General features: G+C 41.9%; 1 long non-coding RNA gene across 7 annotated transcripts in view; it reads left to right on the top strand.

The window, feature by feature from the left end:
• The window catches only part of LOC128075557 (uncharacterized), a 274,797-nt gene extending 253,299 nt beyond the window's left edge, over positions 1–21,498 (top strand). For 6 of the 7 annotated variants that reach the window (XR_008203891.1, XR_008203892.1, XR_008203894.1 and 3 more), the window contains 4 exons: positions 10,069–10,113; positions 14,248–14,332; positions 15,954–16,063; positions 21,332–21,498. This is a non-coding gene — a long non-coding RNA (uncharacterized LOC128075557). Of the gene's footprint in view, positions 1–10,068; positions 10,114–14,247; positions 14,333–15,953; positions 16,064–18,967; positions 19,171–21,331 lie in introns of all 7 variants that reach the window. The other variant, XR_008203893.1, reaches the window with a different exon arrangement.
• Positions 21,499–21,974: the final 476 nt, after the last annotated feature.

Raw genomic sequence — 21,974 nt, 5'->3', positions numbered from 1 at the left:
GGGGCACTTGTGCCCCAACAACAGGAGTGAACAGCAATCAGCCAGCAGATGCCAAGGTATCAGCAAAGTGCTTGTAATCAACATGCCTAGGCCCAGGCCAGGGCAGAGAGGGGTGAATTGTGATTTGGGCGCAGTGGGGAGCACTGACTGCGTTGCTCTGGAGGACACGTGTTGTTTTTATCCCTACCTGATACTTTGGCTTGATAAATGCTCTGCTGACAGAATTAGGATTAAGCTGACAGCACTTTTCATTCAAGCACATGGGGAGTTCCCAGGTTCAGCTGGAGCTGGGGCACTTGGGGTCAGAAAACAACATGGTGGCCATATCCTTCTGTCACCGCTGGTGATGTCAAAGCAGTGATGAAATACAGAATTCCCCTTTTGTTATGTTCTGCTAGTTCTCATGAACAAACCTAGCACAACCTCTTGCACAACAAAGATGCCTTCATGTTCTGATGCCTCTGTTTGAGCTTCTTGGGTGCCTGAGAACAACTCACACTTGACTCACTTCTGTGCACACCGGGGTCCCACACGCCTGGGGAACAAGCAAAGGCAGTTGCCCCTGCACAACCCCTCCAAGGCCACCTCACCCTCTGCCTACTGCTGAGACTTCCTGTGGTGAATGGCAACATGCTGCAAAGCTGTGCTTCAGGGAACAGCCCCTTCAACACTGGGTTGTTTTCCTCCTTTTCATCTTCTCCTGAATCATGGGCAGGTGAACAGTGTATTCCAGGATGGTATGTGCACTGCTGGTGAAAAAAGCTTTCACCCATGTTTTTCTGTATGAATGTTATCAAGTTCACTGAAAAGACAGGTGGTAAATATAGGGATTGGTTTGTTTGCCCATCACAGAGATATTTTTGTCATAAATCGGGATGATCAAAGGAACATAAAGGTGGAACATAAAGATTTTAGTTCTTCCAATTGAAATTTCTTCTGTCACTTCAATGCAGATAGCTCTATAGGCATGTTTGTTTTTTAGAAAATCCTTGTTGTTATTTACTGATAGCAGTGTCAAGGCATGGCTTTCAGCTGGCCCTGTGACTTCCCCCAGGCCTGAGGGTGTTCCCCAGCAGTCACCAGCCCACATCTATCAGTGCTGCAGATCTTCAGCTTGAAGATGGTGGCTAAGATAAATGACGATATGCACTTTAATGGACCAATTACTCTCTGAAGGTTTGCATGTGATTCTTATTTTCTACGTTATATAAAAGCTAAGGGTGGGATTTTCAAAACCACCCCGTGCTGGCCTAATTCCGCTCCCACTGAAGTCAGTGGGGTTTACTTACCCTTGACTGTAATAGAAGCAGAGTTAAACCAGCGCTGAGTGCTTATGAAAACCACATCCTAAATACACTTCCAGACCTTACCCATATTTTTGCTTTCATGGTGCAAAATTTGTTTTCATCGTATTATATGTGCTGGAATGCTGATGTCTAAGGGAAGCTACTAGGGATTGAGTTTGATATTAAATGTGTCTGGGCTTGGCTTTGTGGGTCACAGCTAAAGTGTTCCTGTAAGCGTAACGCAGAGGCTCATCACACGAATAACACCAGCAGTGTCAGGAGAAGTCATTGCTGCTAAGGCCCGGGCTTGTCCCAAATACTCAGAGCTTAGGGAAGACACAGGAGGAAGTACCTCATCATCCAGGCAGACACATCAGGCAAGGACCAGTCTCTTCCACTAGCCTTGTATGTACCCATGTCCTTGCTCCTGGAAGCAGCTGGGAGGAGAGTCTGCTGGGAGCATTTCTGAGTGAACTACACAAAAATGGTTCTGCTCATGGAAGTCAGTGTTCCCCAGTCATCCCCTTAATGTTGCTATAGCACATCACCCATCAGGCTGACTGGCAAAATTCTGGATTTTGTGCTCAAATATGAGGGTTGTTCCAAAAGTAATGCATCCCATTTTATGATGCTGTCCCCTGATGCCAGAGGCAGTTGTTGATGGTATTTCAGGAGAGGTTGAGCCTTCTCACCAATATCCTGTCACGTTTTGTTGCTGTGTGACAGATGGCAGCAGAGGGGCAGCCTGGCGCAATTGCATTTGACATGAAAATGCATATGGAGAAAAGGGGGGGGAATTGAATTCCTCCATGTGGAAAAAAAATGTGCCCACTGACATTGCTGAATGCTTATGGAGACCAAAGAGTGGATGTCACACAGTGAGGTGGTGGGTGTTGCGTTTCAGCAGTGGTGACAGTGACAGTGGGCCACCTCCGCTTGTGCAGATTGTTACGAGTGCAGCATGCAAACTCTTGTTCATCACTAGTGAAAATGCATAGCTAACGGTGATGACTGTGTTCAAAAATAGTGTTTTGTAGCTGAGAAGTTTCTCTGTCAAATACTGCTACTGCACTCTTTTATCTGTTGTAGTTTCCATGGAAATAAATAGAGGCATTACTTCTGGGATGACTCTTGTAAAACAGGAAGTAACCTTGGGGCAGAAGAGGTGGCTGTGCCAGGGGATTTGCTGTGCTCAGCAGCAGACAGTTTGTGATGGGTACTATCCCAAAAATCTGTCATTTCAGAATTTTGTCAGCAATCTGGTGGAGGCTGCAATAGCTCCACCAGTGGAAAGTCAGTGGAGGAAAGAGCTCCACCCAACCTTCATACCCAGAGGTGAAACCAGTTGGAAAGAGCTGCAATCTCTTTCAGTGTGGCCAAGAGAATCATTTTGTGTTCCCTCCTGGACTGAGCTTGGCTCATAGCTGATTGTTGCTGTCGATTCAAATCTCCCAAAAGGCCCTTGTATTTTCTTGGTAATAAATGTCCCACAAATGTTCTGAATTTCTGCACTCATTAGGGCTTAGGGAGGTGATTTGTCAGGACGAAAAACGTCTTCTACAGTAAAGCAGCAGCTGTATGCAAAGGGTGAGGAGACATTTGTTGCCATGAGTTGAGTCTCCTGTCAGCAACCATGCCTCTCACCAGTCCTAGTAAATGTTTTATTGATTTAATATTAAATTAACTGCCCGGGCATAAGGAGTGCATTATTTTTAATGACATTCTGATATTAAGGACTGCAGTTTGCTAGAATGCACCTGTAAAATTAGTATCCCCTAGTATTCTGCAGGAGCCATAAAACGTAATGCTCTTTGTGTGCAGCAGTCTAAAGCTTGACATGGGTAATGTTACATGGCATTCCCTTGCAGCCTCTGATAGCTACATCAATTTCTGCTAGGAAAGGAAGAGGATTGAAGTCATCTTGGAAGGCTTATTCCAAATTCATTTCTACCTTGCTGTGAAAGGAATAAACAGCGCATATGATGATATGGTCCTAATTTCGGAGCACTTTATCTAACCAGGCATGGTAACACATAGCTATATCTACACAGCCAGTATCTACTTGTAACAGCAAGGCACCTTCTGTAGGAGGTCAGTGTTGGAGTCAGTGATTTTCTGGTGTATTATTTTCTCTGTTAATGAAAGAAAGGAAAAAAAAATACAATAAAAAACATGAATCCAGTCCCAGATGGACCATTCTGGAATGTGGCTTTCTTTTAGTGACAGAGATGGAAGTATAAGAATGAAAACATTTCCTAATTTCAGAATTCATGCTGCTTTTTTTTTTTTTTTTTTTTTTAAACTGGGCTACAAAATAGGCAGAAGAAAATTTTTAGTTATCCAGAATTGTTTTATTTTATTTTTTTTAACAAAACCAAAGAAGTTCGAATAACATCACCCGGCTGTAGTTCATTCCATACTTCTGTAAATTGGACCATAAAGAATCACTGAGAGCACACAGGTCATCTCCCTCTGGCTATGGCATAGCAGCCACCACTGCCTCCCTCCCACAGCTGTTCTTAGCCTATGCTTATTCCTACAGCAGTCCATTTTGCTTGAGGAAACACATTGTGGATATATCCATGAATTAGCTTTATCTCTTTGAGTCCACAGTAATTCTAGGAAAGTCACTGGCATTCAGGAGAGCTGAAGATCATGGCTGGTGGGGGACATTTTTGGTATGGGATTTGCTATGCAGTGGAGAAGTTACTTTGGTTTTTTTCTGAGCACTTCAGCCTGTTTCTACACGGTAATCTCTTGTTTTATCTAGTTCTGCTATTAAAGGACAAAGACAGGATTTTTCTTAGGGCAATAACATGCACCTTGCTGTTCTACAATTACCATCGGTTTCACTTAAAATTACCAGGATTGCTGTTTTGCTGTGGCAACCTTTTTCTTTTTGTTAAAGTGCATACCTAGTAAATGTTGCATTTGGTTTTATTAAGGTTGTAAAAATGCCACATTTGAGTTGTTTATATTTTTAACTCCCTCAGAAACGGTTAATTACAAAGCCAAATCTTCTTAAATGACATTCAGATGGGGATTCTAGGAAATCCCAAGATTTCTGAAGAGCTATTTCATTTTGATTTCACAGTGATGAATCACAAAGCTGAAACAACAACAAATACAGGACAGATCAGCAAGAATAAAACCATCATCTCAATACTTGTAAGTACTCAGTTATAAAAATAATAACATTAAATTAGATGTTCATAATGTTATGGAGTGAGGTAGGGTAAAAATTTTGTATTTTTTGTCATTAAATTAAGGAGAGAAGAGCTAAGGGAGTTCTCATGTAATTAAGTTATTGAATTAATTTCAAGCAGCAACTACAGGTAGCACAGCAGTCTCAGCAGGTGGGTCATGGTTAAAATGGACACATCTGATATAATGCCTCTTCCAATTGCTTCCTCACAAAATCTCTGTAAATCTTGTTTGTAAAGACCACTGATGTTCTCTCTTCTGCTTGTTTGCTTGGGCACACTAGTGAATGAAAATCAGGTTTTATTACTCCTAAGGGAAATGTTGACAAGAAGTGGTTGTTTCTGTTGTGGTTTCCACAGAAAATGCAGATTTCCTTAAAAAAGAAAGAAAATGCACTGAACTTACTACTTCCTTTTTTAACATCAAATTTTCCAGGGAAAAATAATGAAGACAACACAGAAAATTGAATCACTGTTTACAAAACATCAAACACTGTATGCAGATATTGCTGATTCAGTAGGCATAGTTTCTGTGGAAAGTCTCAGAAGAAAAATGTTCTGTGAGAGATCCTTTGAGCTGTAATAGTTGTGACCTAATTATAAGGAATTTATCAGAAAGCTACTCAGCACCTTTCCATGGCCCTGAACCTCCGTGGGCAAAGAGAAAGCCATGTAAAGTGGATCTGTGTTAAGGCTCCTTCTGACATCAGAAGTTATTAGATACAATCATTGTGGTTGGAAAGGACCCTTCAGATAATCAACACCAACCACCACCATAACTACCAAGTCCATAACGCCAACTTCTAAGTTTTTGTATCATAATGTCAATGTGCTCTTTCTACCTGCTTTCCCTCACGTTGTTCATGACACAAATTTGCCACCTTTCTTTTAACATTCAGATGTGAACACTTTGCAAGAGGGCACAAGTTTTGCATTTTGTGCCATTTGCACAGACTTTGCAAAGATACAACAGTTTAGCACTAGTTCTAGCAGGTCTTTTTGTGACTAACCTGTCCATGTTGTGCTGGCTCTCAGCTCAGCTTTGAGACTGAGGATTAGAAAATTGTACCAAAAAGATGGATGACTGTCGGTTGATGGTTTTTTGTTGACAAATATAGATAATTCATTGCCCAGGCAACTTGAGTTGACAGAATCAAACCATACTTTTTTTCAAAGGATGTGGTGGATTTACTTATTCCTGGTTCTGTGTTTGATTTACTACCACATGATTTCATTAAATAAGAACTTCGCATGAGGATTCCTGCCAAACAACTTCAGGCAAGGCCTGTATTCCCCACAAATCCCTAAATTTGAGGGTGGTGGGTGGGGGAATCATCGTATTTTTTTAGCAGATGTCTGTGCTGCCTGTGGACTGGAGTTTGGGGTGGTTTGTTATTACCGCTCTTGCTCTAAAGCCCTTGTAAAATGATGCTTATTTTCCTCCCATTAGATAATGAATTTGAATTTTTCCATCTAGTAAAAATGATGATAACTTTAATATGTATTAATTCTCTAATTAATCACAGCATTGGAAGGAATAAAGAAGAAACCTTCAAACAGGCAGTATTTCAGGCTTGAACTGACTTCAAGTTCAGGCAGGGCTGCTTGGAGCTCTGTCTTAGCCTTGTCTAATACGAGAGCACACAGCTCATGTTTGCTGGCATTTGTAAGTAGATAGAAGTGTTTAAGAAGGTTTCTCCCCCTAATGTCTGGATAAAAAAATCGATGTCCTGGTAGCTGGTAGCTCAACTGACCAGATCACATTAAATTTTGGGGTAAGAAAATGAGAAAATGCAAAGAAGATGATGCCAAAGAAAACGCAAAGGGATAAGAAAAAAGTGATGTAAATTGGCCAAGAAGTCAGTTACACTTCTTGGCCCAGGTTCTGAGGTGGTATAAATCATTACCATCCGGCTTCAGTGCAGCCATTCTACTTCACAGAAGTTTTCAAATTGACCTGTTGTTATCTTTGAGCAAAGATACCAACAGTTAAACTTACAGCCCCATAGAAATTTAGCCCACTTTCGTATGCTGATCTTTGCCCTCAAATGCGGTCAGGAGGACTTGTCCTAGTCCTCAGCATTAGGGTGCATTAGGGGCAAGTTGAGATCTGCTGAAGGTCTAGTGTGTAAGAGAGACATGTCTGGGACTGATCTGGGTCTCCATTTCTGAGGTAGGTCCTCTGCTCCAGACTGATTTCTAGATAACACCTGGCACGGAGAGGTTTAAGGCGTTTTAGTGATCCCTGTTCACTGTAATCATCCTCCACACACTTCTGTTGTTCTGAAATGCTCCAGAGAGCCTCCAGAGACATTTTGAGAACTGTTCTTTAGTGTCTATGCCAAGTGTATCTTACCTGAACCCGGGAGGCTGGGCCAGCACGCACAGCTCTCTGACTAGGCTGGGAAGGCCACCTGCTAGCAGTTAGCTTCAGTACTTCTTTTTCTTCTTTATTCCACTGTCCTTCTCGGCCATTTCATATCTTGGCTTCAGGTGACAAATGGCACCATCGACTGACTGCCATCCAGCAACCCATGCTGTTACTCCGAAACCAATTAAGTGTTCTGTTCATTGTCCCAAGTAATTGTGATTACATCATCTCCAAGTGACATCCAGAGCAAAGAGAAAAAATGGCCAAAACAGCTTAGTGCTCTGGGCTTATTGTTTAAATGTTTAAAGACTTTGCATCTGGAAAGTATTCCATTAATTTGTGGCTAGCACCCATATATCAAATCCATGAGCTTCCAAGTAAACAGCTGTCACTGGAGCTGCCATGGAGGGAAATTGGCACTACTAGCTTGTGGTGAGTAGAGAGGGAACATTCTGGTGAGGACTAATTCAAGGAGGAAACATTAACCCAAATGTGTAAAGGACAATGAAAGAATTGTTCCTTGCAGCTCCTCAACTTTTCATCTACATTAGCGTAAGACACAATTGAGGCCTCAGACTATTATGTGTGCTCACACATAATAGTGATGATATATATCATAATAGCCAGAAAGATGGGATTGCATGCTATAACTAAATACCATAAAACAGCCTCCACATCATCCCCTCTGAGCTTTGGATTTCCTAGAATATCAAAGTTTTCCTTGTCTAGCTTTCCTCTAGCCATAGGAAGGGGTCGTTCCACTCTAGCCCTTCCCCATCACATGAACAGACTATCTGGGCATGCACAGGACATTTCTTCTGTGTGTGTGCATTTAACTGATTATTTTGATACCTTAAAGTATCAAATTCACTGTGTGTATGGAGCCTGGCTGGGGAGAAGCAGGAAACTGTGGAGTGCCTGCGAAAGACAGCAAGCAGAAGCAAGCTAGAACTCATCTAGCCTGCATTCTGCTCCCAGAGGAGCGCCCAAGACTCGTGTTTCATTGATAAATGAAGCAGTGTGCTTCTAGGGAGGTTGAACCTGCCTGTGGGTTGATCGTGGGTCCTAACTTGAAGATAGATCCTGCAAGACAGCAACAGCTGCTGTTTATAGCACACCGTATAATGGATCAGCAGCACTGCTTCGATGTGACTGTGGCATCATAATCACTTGAACTGGATGTATTCACAAACTGATCTCGTCTCACAGCAGGCTGTTTCCCACCAGTAGCTGTTGTGACCTGGCAGCAAGTTGGCCTTACCAAGCCTTGGGAACTAATTCAGCCTAAAATGAGATCCACAAATTAAACACAACAAGATTTGTTCTCAGCAAGTACAGTTTCCTGAGGCAGCATCTGTGCACACAAGACATAGATTGTGTGTGTGAGGAAGGAGACTGTCTGTGTTGGTCACCACCTGTTCTTAGGTTGCTTCACATAGCCATCCTCTGGTTGGCACTCAGCTGGGGAAAAAAAATAAAAAAAAAAAAATGAGGAGCCAAATTCGTGCTTTCCTCATGAAAGACATGGTAGAGCAAGGATCTGTCCAGACATTGGTGTAGTGGGGAGACGTGTAGGTGTTTGGCACAAAATTTGAGCTGCTTTGGGGCAGTCAGCAGTGTCGGTGCCGAGGGCCCAGGCTGGAGTTGTGAGTTCATGTAGAAGCCACAGTGGCTCCAAGCAGTGTGAGAATTCCTACCTGAAGCCAGGTGCAAAGCTGAAATGAGGACTCTGATTCTGTTCTCAAATGGTGCTGTTGTTGGCAGAACCGGTTGTTGTGCAGCCTGAGGCAGGGGGGTGGGGGCCGGTTATTTTCAATTACGCGTTAGATCAGTGTGTTTTCCACATTGTGCTCCAAGTACATGAAATAATTCATTAGGAGGAACTGTGCACACAGAAGGGGGACAGTAGTGATATTGCTACTTAGGTTTTCCTGAGAGGGAGGATACAGAAATATTTAGAAACACCGCAGCAAGATGCCGTTGAGAAAGGGCAGCAAGAAGAGCAGTTTCCCATTCCATTTCCAGAAGGGAGGATCTGAGGCCAAGGAATGTATGGTGAGTCCACAGCAGAGATGGCCTCATCGGACACAGGGGAATCATGGATGACCTAGGATGCAAAGAAGAAAACAAAAGGAACGCACTTTCTCACTTCTGCCTGACAGATGCACTGGCATATACCGTCCTCTGGCTCTTCACTGGACTTGGGATTTACCTTCTGTTTACTAACTAGCCCAAAGTGGGTTTGAACTGGTGACCTAAAGGTGAAAGGCTCTGTACCTTATTAGAATTACTGTGAACTGCTGAATGAGTCCCCCGTGGCAGTTAATATTTGATTATGTTTCTAGAAAATGTTTAGCTTTTACAATTAGTGTCAAAGCAGTGGTAAGCCCCTCTTTGATTCCTGGGTGTAGGCTCGTGCTTTTCTTAACCTCACACATATGCTGGCATATTTACAGTAAGTGCTCAGGGGCTTGGGTTTTTTTATTATTTTTTATTATTATTTTTGAATTAAAAATGAAAGTTCCCCAGGGAAATTATGCAATGGGAAATAGCCACTTCAATAAACTTGACTCACACATTTTATTGATTATGGTAAATTTAATTAGTCCATTTAAACGTTGCTTACATACAAAAAAATTTATCCTTCCTACATGTTTTTTCCTGTTTTTGCATCCCTCTCTTCAGAGCCCCCTCTCCCTCCCCCCCCCCCCCCCCCCAAAAAAAAAAAAAAGTGCTATAAATTATTCTTAATTTTTGGTGGAAAAATAATCAGAGCTAAGCTTATAATTCTAAATTTAAAAAGAGCAAACATACAATAAATCTCATTCAAAACATTCTCAAACAGTACTACTAATTGTTAAGTAGAAGTAATTACTACTTTAATATTCTTTTGCCTCTGTCATATATTATGCACACCTTTTTTTTTTTTTTATAGGGAGACAATTACTTAAGTACAGAAGTTAAAAAAAAAAACAACCCACAAATAGATCAAAATAGATGTTTCTCCAACTCAGTGCTTTATTAGGTGATATTATTCATATTCTTTGTACTCAATACCTAAAGACCTCAATCTTTTTCAGAGGCCACTATACTAGGGTCTTTAGAGGTGATGGTCCAAAGCAAAAGAGCTTCTGGTCCCTGGGTCATCCTTGGTTTTTAACCTTTTTTCTTTAAAAGAGATGTGACTGGGTTTGTTTCCTTTTTTCAGAGTTGTTGTTGCTTCTTCTGATCTCCTGAGCCACTTCCAATCCAGGTAACCATCTTTTTTTTTCATTCTTAAGTTTCCAAACAGTCTCTTCTTCCAGAGGGAATTCATTCATTCATTCCCATCTTACTCTTTCTGAAGATGGGGATTGTTCCCACAAATAGGAATCTCTGGGACTGAGCTCAGAGCAATTCACTGTGGTTAGAAATTGGGTTGCAGCAAGGAGAATTACTGTTCTCTAATACAAAAAACTGAAAGTAATTCACAAAGTTCATCTGTCCCTCGATCCCATGAAGGGACTATTCTGAGCCAACCCATGTCAGCCTGTCATACCATGACAGAGGCCTATTATGGTTTGTTCCTTCTTGAAGCTTCAAAATTCAATCTGGAATGCAGTATTTAGGGTTCTGGATGCTGATGCTGATCTGTTTTAAAAGCTGAAATAAGGCTAGGGTTTGCACAGGTTTTCATTACTTCTAGACACGTTTTTCATCTAAGTGCTTTCTCGGGTCCATCTGAGCTGGGTTTGTTTGATCTCGCAGCTAAACAAATGCACATCTAATGTAATCCAAGAAGAATACATTTCTCTGAAGGTAGGTGCACCTCTTCAGTTAGTGAGGTGAGCCTGTGAGAAGCTGGTGAGAGCACGCAGATGCTGAAGGAGATGCAGCAGGGCTGGGGCACAGGAATCTCGGGCACTGCAAGTGAGAGGTGTCTCCTCTCTTCTCCCCTGGTTTCTTCTCCAGTTTCTCTCCTGGTGGCACATTTGGCTGCCACCACTGTTGAGCACTGTGATCAGTCCCGCATACTTCTGAATGTCCCTTCTTGGCAGAAGATGGGCTGGGAAATACTCCCCAGAGGCCTCAGTGCCCTTTCTACCTTCCCACATGACAGTATAAGTGACTCAGTGTGTCTGGAGCATCTCCCTTATGAGGAAAGGCTGAGTAACTTGGATCTGTTCAGCCTGGGAAGAAGACTGAGGGGGTATCTGATTAAAGCTTATAAATACCTAAAGAGAGGTGAGAGGCAAATGGATAAGGGTGGACTCTTCCCAGTGATGTATGGTGATAGGACCAAGAGCAATGGCCTAAAACTTGAACACAGGAAATTTTATATAAACTTATGGAAGAGCTTCTTTACAGTAAGGGTGTTGGAGCACTGGAACAAATTGCCCAGAGAGGTGGTGGAGTCTCCTTCTATGAATATATTCAAGACCCAGCTGGACACCTACCTATTTGATGTATTGTAGGGCACATGCTTTAGCAGGGGTTGGACTGTGATCTTGAGGTCCCTTCCAACCCTGCAATTCTGTGGCTCTGTAATATATAGGACGTTTGTCCCATGACTTGAAAAAAAAACTACTGGATAGTCTGTATCTTGGTAGGTTTCTGATTTATTGCTTTATTTAAAAAAATAACTGGATTTAAGTACTTACATATTTCTAAACGACTTACCTTAAGAATAACCACACTTTGATGTAAACTGGCTAGGTTCCCTTGAGTTTAATGGACTTACTCCAGCTTGTACTAGATGAGGATTAGGCTCTAAGATTCATACAAGCCCACTTGTGATGACCTTGAGAAGAATTTAGGTTAAAGATGAGTTTGGAAGCAAACTGAATCATGAGCTTGACTGATTTAGTTTGTTTTGCTGGCACGTTCTAGTTTTCTGAGAATATGACCTCGTTATAATATGTATTACACCAAATCCTTCACTTAATGAGCCCATTGCCACAGATGTCACTCCCCATGCCATAACTTCCCAAACCATTTCAATTTCCTTCCCCAGAACTGTCACCACGCTTGCTCTGGCTGCTGTGAGGAGGGAACTTAGCCATATAGCAGATCCCAGGCTCGGCTCTCAGCCTAAATGACATGCAGAAGAATTATTTTGCAGACGGACAAACCTAGGACATGTGTTCCTGCTGGGATCGGCACTCTGCTCTCCCTTCATGGCCTCCCTAACAAGAGTGCGAGAGCTCAGACCAACAGCCAACTCCTCAACAACAAAAGCCTCCTTGTCAGTACCCAGACTTACTCAAAACAGAGCAGAGAAGGAGATTTTTTTGACAGAGCTGTGGATCACAGTCTCATAAGAACCAGCTTGTCACCTAGTGCTGTCAGCAAAGCTCTAGATGAAGTTAAAAATTCACGAACTTGCTCCCTGCCTCAATTTCCAGAGCTGCGAGGATAGTAGTGTCTCTCTGTGGTCCATCGGTTCTGTGAGGATTGTTAAGCCAGGAGACATGATGTGCAGCTGCCATGGTGATGGTGGTGATATAGACAGGAATATAAGCAGTGCTCAAAATGATGTATGAGCTTGAAACCCATAGCAAGAAAGAACTTTGACATTTCACTTTAGAGATTAGGAATTGCCCCAGGAAAAAAAAAAAATCTTCCTTCTGTCCTAAGAATGGAGCCCAAATCTGATGTCTCTACTCCTGCTTTTCACAGTCTTGCATAATGATCTACATGAAAACTTTAGAGTAAAAAAGCCAAATGCTTCATGCTCTAAATTCTGAAGTGGAACAATTGCAGTGCTCTTGACATTTTTCATTTTCCTTTGGATGTTTTCCTTTCAAAGCAAAGTGTAGTCATAAAGGGATCTGCTGGTGGAGCTCCCTGTTTCAAAGAAATACATGTATATTCTTTATACCTTACATAACCACATATGGATATGGTGCTTTCATATGGCTCTTACTAAGTTTTTCCAAACATTCCTATTTACTGCTGCTTCAAAGAAGGCAGAGTCAAGTGCCCTGTGGAATCCTCACTCTCCCAACACATACAGGTCTCATGGTTGAAAGGAAGTTGCAATATTATTTCTTCCCCTGCCCTCTATTATTATTGTTATTATTATTAACAATAGCACGTGATGATCTGGTGAGGAGCCTCATACCTTCAGCTCCTGTGGGAGTCACTGATGAACAATATTCTCATAAAGGTTATTTGTCCACAATGTACTAGTAGTATGGTCAGTTCTACCCACCTTCCAGCTCTTCTCCAAGTGCAGGAGAAAGGTTAGGATTGTCAGAGGAGATGTCTAGGAGGAAAGTGTTCCTTTTGGGTAGGGGACCCTGGGGTTCTCTGTGAGCAGGCTTAGATAGAGCATGTTCTGTCATGCCTAAATCCTGGTTAGTGCTGAAGATGCACTGACACCAACGTGCCGACCTGTTTCATTGCACAGTGGCATGGTTGCATTACTCTGTGAATAAATATCTCCTTTCCCTTTGTTTACAAGAACACCATGGTTTCACAGTGGGGGGAAGACTTCATTTTTCCACATCTTTCTCTTCCTTTTGATTCACTAATTTTTTATGCTCCAAGATAGGCTCACTTTTTAAGCTTTGTTTCCCTTTTTTTGGTTGATTTTAGCTGCTACTGATTATTTCAAGAAAAAAAATTTGAATGCCTTATCTAATAGATGGCATATGTGCATGGCTTTCATCACTTTGCCATCCCTCCACAAGATTTCATCACATTTGCCTGGAATTTCATCTGTAACACACACCATAGAGCTGGTCTCAAGGAAAAGAGACAGTGGCTCACTACATGACATCTTTCTCTTAAGACACCATTTCCTTCTGCATGGCCCCCACTTGCCAGATTGGCAAGATGGGTTCCCCCCTTTGCCACATATTGAGAAACATGTGGCAAACAGCTTTATTGCCAAGACCAGCCTAGCAAGCTGGGATGGATGAAGAAGTGGTTTCCAGCTGGAATGATCCTCAATATTTTAAGTTAGACTTTCTTGGAGAATGGAAGAAGAGATTGGGTTTTGTTCCCTGCATATGTTCCACCGTAACTGGCAGTATCTCCCATGGCACGGAAGGATACCAGAAATCTGATGTAAAAGTTTCTCCTCCAGGAGATCATAATGATTTCTTAGTCATTGAAAAAGCCTAAGATGTCTTCAGAGTCTAACACTTCTTAGCAGCTAATCTGAAGCAAACCTGGAGAGGGCAACTGCGTAACCTGAGAGTTCTTACCCAGCCCTGTTGGACCACATCACAGCAGAGTTTGTGGTCAACTAACAAGTGTGTCACTGCAGAGTTCAGGCATGCCTTGAGACAAGAGTAACTACTGGTGCTCTATCTATCCTACATACTCCTTTTTTGAGCACCTCCCAGACATTACCGTGTTTATCCTCTTAGCACCTCTGTAATTATCTCTCTTGTAACAGATGGGAAACAGAAGAACATGGAGATTTTGCAATTTGAGCTGAGCCAGGCAGGAGCTCTTTGGCAGAAGAAGAGGCCTCCCGAGGGGTGAGTAATGTTCTTTTGACAATCACATTAGACTTCTGTTTGTATCTTTATGTACTTAGATACGAGCCCAGAATAAAGTGCAAAGCGTCTTACAGACAGCACTCAGTCTTTGAACGTGGCTCTTCAGGGAGCAACAGCTGGGCTCTCACTACTGTCCTTCCCAGCCTTTGTCATAATTCCCAGAGACCAAACCTGCAAAACATTTGCATTCTATTTCACTTTGAAGAATCAGCCCATATTTATGCAAGCAATATAAACATCTTTTTAGCTTGACATATACACAGAAAATTCAGAACAGATGCAATCTTTTTGTACAGTATTTTTCAGAATCATTTTGCACACTCTATCTTAAGCACTGTAACTGGCAGAGTGAATCAGGTGGCACTTGGCTTTAAATATATGCTTATGGTCAGCCCTGTTTCCAGTAATATCAATGGGAGCATTGCCAAGTACTAGAATATAGCACTAAACCTTAATCAGCAGCAGTGGCTGAGTGCAAGAAGTGCTGAGTGGAGATGCAGACCAACTGGACATCCTTCAGGTGAGGCGCATACTTAGCTGAATGGAGGGCTCTAGGTAAAATCAAATGGAGCAGTGGAAATCAGATCAGCAAGGCTACATCTGCCTAACAAACATCCTTCCCAGCATGTGAGTCAGTGGCAGGTTAATTAGGCATAGATAGGCAGGGAGCAGCAGTTATGACAGAAGCTTTAATAGATAGGATCATTTTCAGCACAATAATATTAATTAGCAATTGCGATAGAGAACATGAGGGCAGGTGGAGCACTTTCTGTCAAGGTATTTTTATAAAGAATTAGTGTATCAACACCCATTGTAAATACATTGTTCTTGTCGGGTATAATAAATGCCTTGGCACCAGCCCTTCTCACAATGGAAAGATAATTAAAGACACAATTGCACACTACTGTGTTTCTCCCAGATGCTAACTGTGTCACCAGAGAGATCTAAACAATTATGTTTGGAAAACACTGTGTGACTGTTAATAGCCATTTCCAAAACGCAGACAGCAGATATATTATGAAAACCACTGTGAGTATTGAGCCAGACGTGGAAAAAAATAAAGAAAAAATGTATTTCTGAAGCAAATGTGGAAATGTGAAGTGGCAGTTATGTGCCTAAACATTGTGGAGGAACTTATACCTCCAGCTTACTGAAGCCAAATTCAACCTCAGCCTCCAAATATTTACATATTTCAAAACTTTTATGTTTTCTTCATATATATGTTCTTCTTAGAAGCTTAGATAAGAAGAGCTGAATCCGGAAGACATTACTCATGGGAAATTTCTATTCATGTCATTGAATATTCACTACTGATAATCTTACTAATAATCCCGCTAATAATTGTTACGAAAACTGTGTTATATGACCTGTGGTATTTTATTATATATAACACATATCATACATTGTATAACTATATTACAGGTCTACATTACATACCTGTAATATTATATTCTAGTAATTAAACCAATTAAAGTGCAGTTATGATCTCACTAAACCCCAGAAATATGAGATGTCAATCGATTCCCTTTTTATCTAGATTAAAAAAAAAACAAAAAACATTAAGTGTTCTTATATCTGTGTCTTCATTTCTGACACACAGATAAATACAATCCAGAAGATGACTGCAGAGGGAAATGTGACCTGCAGCATGCACAATCTCCACTGTGAAACAAACTGCTGCTGGACCTGTACGCCTCTTTAGTTCCCACGGTACGTCTGAGCAGGCTTTTCTGTCACAGTCAATGTGTATTTAGTAATATTGCATAGTTCTTACAAATTTGGTATAAGCAATGCAGAGCCCTCTGTCCAGTATGTAAGTTTTGCACATCGTCCCTCAGAGGACAGAAGAACAATGTAGATGAGCCAAACTACCTCACTGTGGTCACATGCCTTTTTCCCAGGTGCTGAAGTCCCTAAACTGGTCCCTGCAGAATCAGCAGGCCCAGCTCTCCCTCTTGGCTCTTACAGGTTGAGAGATGATCCTGAATTAACTCTTTTGAAGTTACCCAGGACTACTGCGTGCCTGCCTGGAGCATGACACTATATTCTGAAATGAACATACTTGGAACAGAAATCTTCATCCTACCCAAATTCTCCCACGGTTTTTATAGTGGGGGCAAGATATTGGGCAAAACCCAGTTGCTGGGAGCTTGTTTCCTGGGGCTGAGTAATGGCAGTTTTGGGGTTTGTGCCTTCTGTTAAAAAGAAGCACTTGCTACAGCTGTGTTCATGATCACTAGAGGATGCATAAGAAAGAATTTGGATTATACAGAGAGACATCAGAGGAGTGGCAGTGACATAGGATTAATTCAGCTGGGCTCTGGTTCTCACACTGAGAAAGCATTTCTCACGATGCCATGCACTTTCATGCAGCATTGGTGTAGTTCTGTTCCAGGCTGCTGGGGACAGGACAGCGTTCACACTTTGTCTGCAGAGCATCTGCCCTATCATCAGGCCTTGATCTCAGCTATCATCTTTATGAGGGACTCTAAAATAAGCAATAATAATAATTAGGATAATATAAATGACCGACTAGTGGTTGTTACCTTTTAATATGCTCCAGAAAAGCTCCACACTTCAGTTTCAGCTCATCCAGAACTGTTTGTATTTTTATTGTCTTTCTGATGGGAGGAGAGTGTTAATGCCAAGAGCTGGAGACCACAGGGAGAAAAGAATTGTGAACTGATTTTTCTATTGAGACCCACAAGATTATGATCAGAAAATGAGGAAGAGAGGAAAATGTGGACAACATTGTTATTACTAAAATGAAAGAATTTGAATATAATCATAGCAGTTAGGGAAATGTGTTTTTAAAGACCTTGAGAGAGGTCATAATGAGAGTTTACTTTGTAGATCTAATCACAGTTTACAAGACCGTATGCCAGTTCCCAGTGGTGATCATAGGGAACAGCAGGACACCAGTAATTTTCCAGATGTGGCTTCCCCCCCTAGAAAGAGAACAAAAACCAATGAGAAGAACTGGAGTGACCCAGCCTCTGAACAGCTCTACATCTTTTGTCTGGGATGCCCATCATTAATAGTTTTGCTGTTGCCTGGTAGCATCAGGATAAATTCTTCTGCAGTGTGACTACAATAGAGAGGGAGAAAATCAAAGAGGAATAATAGGACTAATTTTATAGAAATGTCTTTATGCAACAGGGCTGAAGTGCACATACTGTGAAATCTTATCCAGGTATCTGATGAGCATTCAAGTTGCCATTGGTATTCTGGGTGATAGTGAGGATTCTGGGTTCCAGCAAGGCATTGCTACCTTGTGAAACATTCCAGTGTAGAGAAGGACACAATCTAAACTTCTGCCCTTTACCATAACTTCAGTGGTTGCCTGCATACTTGGCCCACCTTGGTCAGATCCATCCACCGTCTATGTTGGGTCTCAGCATCGCTCCTATTACACTGCAGTGTGAGCACCTTCCTGGTCAGAGCACACCAGTAATGGGACAGTTCACCTGGGACTTTGTGGAATCAGCAGATCTTCTCCCTTTTTTGTTTAAAGAGAGCTCTGGCTGGAGTAACATTTCTTCAGGAGTGGGTGTAATAGGAAAAGATATCTTGAAGACATTGGAAAAACAATATTCAGTAGGAAAGGAACCTCTGAAGTCATTTGATCTCCTCTGCACATTTTTCTTGCAGACTTACACCCTTGTTCCACACTGCTCTTTATCTCTGTCTTACATGCTTTGTTTTCTGGTTTGTGATTGACATCAGCCTGGAGAATGGAACTGTCACAGATGACACAGAGGTTTGTGATTTCACCAATCCATAACTTACTTGGTCTAGACTAGGGAGCAGACTAAGATCCACAAGAAGATGCCAAGTGCCTCAATAACTTCCAAATCTTTACGAGGGAGAAAGGCGTGGTATTTCCTAATGAGCTGGAGATAGAAGGAGGAAATTTTAGTCGGAGACATCGAGTGGTCATCTAAAAGCAATGATTCATCAGAGGACGCTAAGGCCTCCTTTTGCTTAGTCAAATGAGTGCTGCCTGGCCATGCTGCAGATCATGACAGGAGCTGCTGAGTCAAACAGGAGACCAGCTTCCAGCAGGGCTGTGCTGAAGAGAAGTGTGCTGCAATACACATTACTAAGGATTGGTGAGAGTCTTGGAGAAGAAAAGAAAAAAGCCCTCGTGGGAGATGGTCTATTTTTAATGAGCCCAAACCTCTTCCACAAATTAAGTGAAATATTTTAAAAGGAAACAATATTACTTTGGTTTTATTTGTTTCAGCTACTTAGTTACAGCTCCACGTGGACACAATTAATGGAGGAAATAGAGTATTTTATAAGCCCAGGACTCTAAGATAGATATTTTGTGACCATGTGAAATTCTTTGCCGTAATCACCACACATTCCTTAAAAGAAGGCTGTATATTGCTGAAAATTATTAACCTCGCTTCCAAAATGTTGTGTCTAGTCACTGAATGGCAAAGGTTACAAATTGTCACGGCATTGGTTAGTGATGAATTTTGCCCTCTGATTTTCCTTAAAGTCCCTGCTGTCCATTTCTGGCTCAGGTCCATTCTAATTCTGTTCAAAGTATTTGCCTGCAAGAAAGAGAGAAATGACCTTTCCACTGAAGCTAGTTTTATTTCCCAGATCCCTTTCAAACCCTTTGTGACTTCTTGTAAATCACCTGGATGTTCAGCACCTGATTTCTCCATTTTTTAATGGAAGGAATATGATTTTCCCCTTATTTACCCATTTACACGATGAATTTTTTAAGACAGTGAATCATCTTGTTTGGGAAGTATCTAGCACCAAACCATCTGATCTCTGCTGGTCAAAGAAGAAAAATCAAGGTAAAACCTGAGGATGAATGTTGTGGAGATGAAGAGTTTCATCTGTGCTTTGCCATGCATTCTTGGTGTTAGAAACAAAGAAGTCATCCTTAGAAAAATAATGGGTTTTTATTCCTCTTGGGGCTTCCTGAAATATCAGAGACAGGATCCATAAAATACCAGGTCTGGGCTTTCTGGCAGGAGTGAGTGTGACGGCAAGGTGTGATTTCTGGATTTCTGAATGGAGACAATTGATCAGTTCCTCAGATGATACAAACCTATGTACTTCATTATCCAGCCATCCGCTTCTCACAGGCAGGCCTCAGCATTCTCCTCTTTAGCTCTCAGATTGGCTTTGCTGAAAAGATTTCATTGCATCAGGCTATTACATGGAGGTAAACATCATCTTGTGGATGCAGTAATCTGTGCAAATACCCTGATAGCTAAGTGCAGTGGTGGAGTAAATAAGCAAACAGTCCCAACACCCCTTCCCCTCTACCACACCAATAAATATAGTTTACTGTACACATCACTCTTTGGGACCACGTAGGGGTGGTGTGAATCCATTAGCAGGGCAAGGGTGAGTGACTTCTGACTTCAGCGACCCTTAAAGTTAATCCAGCATTGTAGAGGCAGAATTAAATGTGATGAGCTCAGAAAGTGTGATAAAACCAGATTTAAGTGCACAGCTGGGCAGCAACCTATAAAGGCAGAATTTAAAACCATAATAAAAACTTTGTAATCTAATTACGACGGTAAAGTTAAAGGTGAGCTATTTGCAGCATGATTCACATGTACCACGGCTAACCTCTGACATCTTGAATATATTATGTGGTTTCTTCACTACAGGAGTAATTTTTTAGTTTCTCTCTTGCACTACATGGTTCCCCAGGTTTTATTCTCAGCACTTTGCAAAGCATCTGCCTTCCTGTGTTTCTCGCTTGAGGCCTCTCAGGGCTGCTTGTCCCCAAGCTCTGGGCACCCAGCACCCAGGCATGCAGGCAGGCCTTGTGGCAGGTGCGCATGTCCAAAACATCACAGAATGGGCCGAGTAGAAATCACAGCAAGAGCAGGTGTATTCCAAAGTGATTTCAGCCTATCCAGTCCTCATACCATCGGGGGGAGGATGGAGAAGAGGATACAGGCTGAATGCAGGATATGCAGCCAGCTCCCATTGAAGCTCATGCTCTCGTATCTTCATTACAAGTGGCACCTAATTAACGCCACCTCCAATATGCAGTCCCCTCTCTGATTTCTGTGCTGACTTTTCCCAAAACCAAAGCAATGGGAAAAACAGCTCCTTGAACTCTGCCCAGTTTTCCTTCAGCACTGCAAGTGCTGCTGGTAGACAAAGCTCCTTTTCCCTGGCTGATGGGGTTCAGAGTGCTCTTGCTGGGACACATGCTAACAGCCTTAAGTCCAAGTCTAACCTCTTCCACCGGAAAAACCACAAGAGGATAAATAATCTGATATAAAGGTCATTTTCCTGGGTCCTATTAAGTGTCACCCACATCCAGTGAGCACTACATATATGGGGATGTAGCAGTGGGGTCTAAGCAAGTCTGCTCAGCGTGGTAACAGCTGGGAAGCTGCTTTTTACTGTAGGACAAGCAGCTGGGAAGTTCACTCCTTTCCTTCAGCCAGTCTGTGTCAAGACAGAAATTTCAAGTCATTGAGCAATTTATCCCATGTGTTTGTTCTGACTTCTTTTTTCTACACATCCAACTAGAACAAAAATTTCAGATGAAAATCTCTTTATATGTGGTCTGATAAATTATACTGTCATTTTTGAACTAATAGAACTTGGTGGCATTTTATAAATCAAATTACATTTCATTTTTTTCTGCTTTAATTTAGCCAAAAAAAAGTTTCCTTTTAAGTCTGATTGACACCAAGCTATATTTCTAGAATGTTCTGCTTGCAGTTGTTATTCATGGAATTGTTTGTGAAATCAGCATCCCAGAATAAACAATGTTCTCTTCCAATGCCCTAGCTGATGAGGCCCCAGAAATACTTGCATTTGTGGTAGTGGATGTAGTATTATTATCTAAAGCAACAAAGAAATACTTTCAGGGAAAAAAAAAGAAAAAAAATAAGATTTGTGTTAGTTTGAGGTTTTCCCATATACACGTCCGTTACACATAAGATTACTTCATCCAAAACTCTCCTTTTCTTTGTACAGCCACATAACAACTGCACTGGGCTAGGATGCTCCGTGGAAGACAGCATCTTGTAAAAGCAGTCGGGGTCTACCAGAAAACACCACAATAAACACCACAAAACACAAGAAGGAGTCCGCCAGCTGCAGAAAGCCAACAGCAGGATCAAAAGAGAAATGTCCCAGGTACAAACAAGGTGAGATCCTACTGAGGCTAAGCCAGCAGCCACCCACTGCGTGCTCTGGTGGGTTTAGAAATCCCATCCTGTATGGCAGCTCCTGCATGCCTGAGCTCACTGACAGAGTAAGGCAGCATTTAACACCCTCAGTCTGCAAGGCACAGACAGGAGATGGTAAATACTTTGATAAGGAAACTGGAGTGAAAATACCAGCTTTAGGCAATCCAGATTTTATCGGGGAAGTATGCAGGGATGAGTAAGTACCTGACATGCCGATGTACCTATGCACAGTGCCAGCAGTCTGCCAGTCCGAACATCTGGCCTTAGGCATCACGCTCACATTTTCACACCCATGTGATTTTGGGGTACATTGTGGAGGCAGATTTTTGCATGGGGTTCTCAGTTACACAATGGTAGTGCCCAAAACGAATCTGCATCTCTGTCTGGACGCACCTATAGATTTGACACTGGATAACTACTTTTTTGCT

This window comes from Tympanuchus pallidicinctus, unplaced genomic scaffold (assembly GCF_026119805.1).
Source record: "Tympanuchus pallidicinctus isolate F22 unplaced genomic scaffold, pur_lepc_1.0 scaffold1, whole genome shotgun sequence".
NCBI classification, from domain to species: Eukaryota; Metazoa; Chordata; class Aves; order Galliformes; family Phasianidae; genus Tympanuchus; species Tympanuchus pallidicinctus.
Note: the sequence above shows the minus strand (reverse complement) of the source record. Positions and strands in the feature narration are given on the sequence as shown.